The following is a 6114-nucleotide window of genomic DNA, read 5'->3' as shown; positions in this document are numbered from 1 at the left end:
CGCCTGTGCCGCACGCCTCGCTATAATCTTTTTTTAATTATTTCTATCCCGCCTTTATTATTTTTATAAATAACTCAAGGCAGCGAACATACCTAATACTCCTTCCTCCTCCTATTTTCCCCACAACAGCCATCCTGTGAGGTGGGTTGGGCTGAGAGAGGGTCCGGCCCAAGGTCACCCACCCTCAAGCGGGACTAGAATCCTCAGTCTCCTAAATTCTAGCCCGTTGCCTGAACCATTAGACCAAACTGGCTAAACGTATAACCAAATAACCAAAATTTACTAGGGAAACAAAACTTGCTCCAAAGAGCAGTAGTAAAATACAAAATGGGTACAACCCAACTCTACCCTCAATGGCAATGCCTATTTGGGATTGAGGGGGCTGTCGTGGCCCCACCAGGGCTTGAATTTGGGACTTCCTCTGTGAGAGTATATGTTCTATTACAGAATTGACAGAAGGTGACGGAATCACTTTTTAAAGCTCTGTTTAGAAAACTCACTTCCCTACAGCAAGAAAATGGCATGCTAGTGAGATATGTTTTCTACTTCCAGTTTTTTTCCTTCTGAGTGCCAAAGCCCTGTTTGGTTTGTGCACTACTGCAGTTGTAGGCTAGGAACAAGCATTGCACCCTATCTCATGAGTAGTGCATCCCTAAACTGTGTTTAATAGTCACTCTGCTGCTCCAGAGGCAAGGTCAGCGCAGGAAGAATCTTTAGCAGACATTGAGCTTTGCTATTGGAAAACTTAAGCTTCAGGATTCCCTGAAGGAAGCCATGCCATGTAAAGCAGGATAAAATCCATGTTGATTGTCTGAATCTGCATAGGGGGAGACAAGAGAGATGCTTTCTGATCACATAAAACCCAAAACAGATTTGAGACAGTACTTGGACTGAACCAATAGCCACAGAATTTTGATTTAGAATATACAGTATCTTTCCTGCTAGGGTTGGTTCACTTATTCAAGGAAGCATGTTATTTGCACAACATAGTTATCTATCCCAATAGAAGAGAATATCTGTAGCTCAGGGTTGAACTGGGGAGTCCTTGGTGCTCTCTGAGCCTGGTTGTTTGCTTGCAGACGTTTCATTACCCAACTAGGTAACATCATTGGTACTAGGTATCATCCTCACTGGTGTTACCTAGTTGGGTAATGAAATGTCTGCAAGCAAACAACCAGGCTCAGAGAGCACCAAGGACGCCATAGTTATTTTATTATTTATTTATTTATTATTCAAATTTAATTACCGCCCATCTCCCCCAAGAGAGGGACTCTGGGCGGTTTACAATAAAATTTGTTACCCATAATTAACCATAATTAACAGAATTACCCCAATAAACATATTTTCATGATTTATCGACTCATAGGCTTTTGCTGTGACAGAGATATGTATGTATGTATGTTTTCTATACAGTGTTATGTAACATGCTTCAGTAATTTTGTTTAATGGTTTATATTCATATGTTTTCTATATAACAATATATTGCAATGCTGGCCAAGTGGCCATTAAAACCATGTGTTAAAAGTTGCCAGAGTCTTAACAATTCCACAGCTGGGGCATAGTTTCCACTGTGGCAAAGTTGAAACCATCCTATATGATCCTTGGCTGTTAGAAAGAAAGCAATGTGAGGCAGAACCACCTCCCTTGTGGGGGAGATGGGCAGTGATAAATTTGATAAATAAATAATCTCAAAGGTGTTCATAAAGGTAAGTTGCTAAAACACAGACACTGGACAACAACCAAGATGTTGAACATGCTGGGACAAATGTATATATGATGCTATATAACTTATCTAAGTATACTTGAGAACTGGTAAGAATATTCTGCTTCTAAGTATACTCAGATAAAGACCATGAGATCTTAGCACAACATTATGGTCTGTCAAAAGTATTCAGTCCAAAGTAACAAACTCAGTGTACTGCAGGCAAGAAAGGACTTGATTTACAAGAACGCTGCTCAGTAGATTTGGAATGCAAACTAAAATGCAACTTGACATGTCTTTTGTTCCTGCCTCCTTCAGAAAATCTCCTGTAAATGTTTCCCATGTGCCCTTAAGTTCACCATCTGAGTATATAACAAAAAAATTAATGGGAGGAATGGTCCAGTACATTTTTTTAAGCAGCAGAGACTAAGGTCTTAGACAAAAGAATAATGAGAAGATGACAGTGGCTGTTCTTCATTCACCATTGTTATTGCAATGTTTTGATCACACATTTATTTAAGAATAGTTTTGTTGTTGTTTATTCGTTCAGTCGCTTCCGACTCTTCGTGACTTCATGGACCAGCCCGCGCCAGAGCTTCCTGTTGGTCGTCAACAACCCCAGCTCCCCCAGGGATGAGTCTGTCGCCTCTAGAATATCATCCATCCATCTTGCCCTTGGTCAGCCCCTCTTCCTTTGGCCTTCCACTCTCCCTAGTATCAGCATCTTCTCCAGGGTGTCCTGTCTTCTCATTATGTGGCCAAAGTATTTCAGTTTGGCCTTTAATATCATTCCCTCAAGTGAGCAGTCTGGCTTTATTTCCTGGAGGATGGACTGGTTTGATCTTCTTGCAGTCCAAGGCACTCTCAGAATTTTCCTCCAACACCACAGTTCAAAAGCATCTATCTTCCTTCTCTCAGCCTTCCTTATGGTCCAGCTCTCGCAGCCATATGTTACTATGGGGAACACCATTGCTTTAACTATGTGGACCTTTGTTGTCAGTGTGATGTCTCTGCTCTTAACTATTTTATTGAGATTTGTCATTGCTCTTCTCCCAAGGATTAAGCATCTTCTGATTTCCTGACTGCAGTCAGCATCTGCAGTAATCTTCGCACCTAGAAATACAAAGTCTTTCACTGCTTCTACATTTTCTCCCTCTAGTTGCCAGTTATCAATCAAGCTGGTTGCCATAATCTTGGTTTTTTTGAGGTTTAGCTGCAAGCCAGCTTTTGCACTTTCTTCTTTCACCTTCATCATAAGGCTTCTCAGTTCCTCTTCGCTTTCAGCCATCAAAGTGGTACCATCTGCATATCTGAGATTGTTAATGTTTCTTCCAGCGATTGTAACTCCAGCCTCGGATTCCTCAAGCCCAGCACATTGCATGATGTGTTCTGCGTACAAGTTGAATAGGTAGGGTGAGAGGATACAAGAATAGCTTTACCTTGGGCAAATGTATCAAGACCTATATACTAATCTGATATTCACAGTACAAATTCTTGTAAATTACCTCTGTCTACTGCTACAAGCTTCTATCAAAATATGGGACAACAGTCAAAGGAAATAATATGAATTATCCATATTAATCTGCATCAGGATAACCACTTTAACCCATTTAAAAGTTATATAAACCATTTCAAAGGAGGGAACACATCACATTTTAAGCTGTTAAAAGTAAACATCTAGCCATTTTTCCCCCAGAACAAGAATTAGCGGCCCAATATTCTGAAATAATCACATAAGCAGAGGTCTATTAATGTCCTGTCTTTTCTTTATAAAATCTCTCTCTGCTTCAAGAAGGAACATCTCTATGCATCAGATAATCTATGGTCAAACGTGCTTCTCAACCAACCCAGCTACAAAGAGGCAGAGCTGAAATACTCTAAAGCAGTAAGTGGATAGAAGAAATGTTCTACGGAATCAAGCATCTTACACATCAAATTAGCTAGCCTTGTGCTTGTATCAGCAGCAGAAATCTATAACATAGGTTTTGAGTTTTTATCCTGATGAATAGCTAAGTCCAAAAATTGTGAGATTTTTCTCCTTTTGAACAGACTAGATTTCAGGAGATCTTACGTACTACTGTATATTAACATCTTGAGCATGAATTTTTATGAGTCATCATTCTTATTATTCATACTCAGACCCAAAATTAATTATATCTTGTTTCCCTCTGGAGAACAACATATGTAGGTGAATCATTTTCCATAAATTATGACATCAATTTTCCCTTAAATACTAATCAAATATCATTCATGTATTAACTGCTGAAATGCAGGATGCAATCTTATACCTCTTTGAGTGCAGTTTTCATTGAATTCAATAAGATTTACTTAACTCACTCATATTAGCCACAAAGGAATTAAGTCACTGAGACCTTATTGTATTTATTCATTAATATTAGTTAATTTATCTTAGGAAGTTTCATATCCTGGTAATCTACATGGAAGCAGTAAATTTTCTATTCTTGCTCCCAAACCTTTAACTTAAATACTAACTTGCCAATTCTATCCTTCTCATTAGAATTCCAATTAAGTATCTAAAGTTAATCTCCCAGTTCCAATGCCAGTAAAAGACCAGTCATGTAATCAAAATATTGAATGTTTGAATCTATTCCAACATCTGGGAATTTCCAGGCTTTTAGCTATCAATATATAAGTTGGTTGATTACACAGTTTTTTACATTGGAGAAAATGGTAATTTCTGAATTAACACTCTCATAATATCAAGACATGGTGTAGCAGTTAAGGCATTAGGCTAGAAACTGGGAGACTGTGAGTTCCAGTCCTGCCTTGGGCACAAAGCCAGCTGGGTGACTTGGGCCAGTCGCTGTCTCTCAGCCCTAGGAAGCAGGCAAGGGCAAACCACTTCTGAAATCTTGCCAAGAACACTGTAGGGACTAGTCCAGGCAGTTGCCAGGAGTCAAAAACTGACTCGAAGGCAAAAAAAGAAAGGTAAGATTCATTATGAAGAGTCATCTTTCCTATGCATTGTTTCTAAAATGGCTGGTAAAAAGGTCCTGTACCTGGAAGATGGCATGATGTTTATTTCTTAGATATCTATCCCACCTTCCTTCAGGAGCTCAAGATGACATACACTGTGCCTCCTACACTAATTTTCCTCACAAGTCAGTGAGGTAAGTTGGGCTAAGAAGAAGTGATTGGTCTGAAGACACTCAGTGACTCCCACAGCCAAGCGTGGACCTATCCAAATGTAATCCAGCCTCTTAAAAACTAGACAATGATAGCTGACATTTACTGTATTACAAACTTGATCAAAACTGCCTGCTGCTTTTACTTCTCATCAGGCATTAATAGTCATAATGGACAAGAGTTCCATGGAAGACACCAAATTCATTACGGACTAACAACATCTGAGTGTTTATTCATTATTTGGATATTCAGAAGCTCAACTCAGTTGACAATTTAATTCATAATCATAGTGAGCAATCACATCTCTTCCATGGAATTTTACTATGGGAAACTCAAAGGACATTCTATAATACTTCTCTTTTCACATTTATTCTCCCATTGTGTTTCATACTCTAAAAGAATAGCTACATTATATTTTGATCATTATCAGTAGTCCACGTGCACAAGACAAAAATTACATTCTCTAACAATTCTGTAACATGTAGTTGTTTAAACTTACAGTTGGGCTAGGTCTCAGAGATCTTGTAAAGGGAAGCATTTTGCACATTTCAAACTTTGTGGTAGCAATGCTAAGAAATAGTTTTACATATATGGCCATCACTTTTGAAGTTTAAAATGGGCTCAAGATGATTTTCCCCCAGCATGTTTTTTCACCAGATAACGGAAGGAAAGACGCGTCGACCGCTATCCTGCGTTAGGAACTAGAATATCTTCGCGGCAGGAAAAGAACGGAGCAATAACTGTTCCCACGAGATATTAATTTCTACTTGTAGAATATTTACGAAGACAGCAGCTTTCAAAGATGGCATCCCAAACTACACTCTGCAGCACGTGTGGAACCAGCTGTACTAGCGCGTGATCGCTTTTTCGCGCGCTCAGACTTTCAAAACCGTTCCGTGAAACAAGGATCGAGTTTACAGGTCGCAGCCGATTCCCTCAGCAATCCGACATGAGTCGCTGGTCCGAAAAAGAGTGACCTAGACCTTCAGTCGCGTTCTCTCCCGTCATGCACTCCGGAGGCGGGGAGGAAGAAGGAGCAGCTTCATTTTCCCGCGAATTCAGTTCAAAGGAAGAATGAGGGGGAGGGGGGAAAGGGAAGCTCCCGGCGGTGAAGTGCGCGGTCCAACCAAACTCTTGCAGAATCATTCTGCCGTCACGGCTGGGCGGGATCTCCGTCGGCCAATAAGGCGTTACGGCGCCATCGCAGAAGCCAATAGGAAGGCGGCGGAGGGGGCGGGAGTGGCGGCGGCAGCGCCGTCGGGTTT

Source organism: Candoia aspera, chromosome 2, assembly GCF_035149785.1.
Source record: "Candoia aspera isolate rCanAsp1 chromosome 2, rCanAsp1.hap2, whole genome shotgun sequence".
In the NCBI taxonomy this organism is placed as follows: Eukaryota; Metazoa; Chordata; class Lepidosauria; order Squamata; family Boidae; genus Candoia; species Candoia aspera.
Note: the sequence above shows the minus strand (reverse complement) of the source record.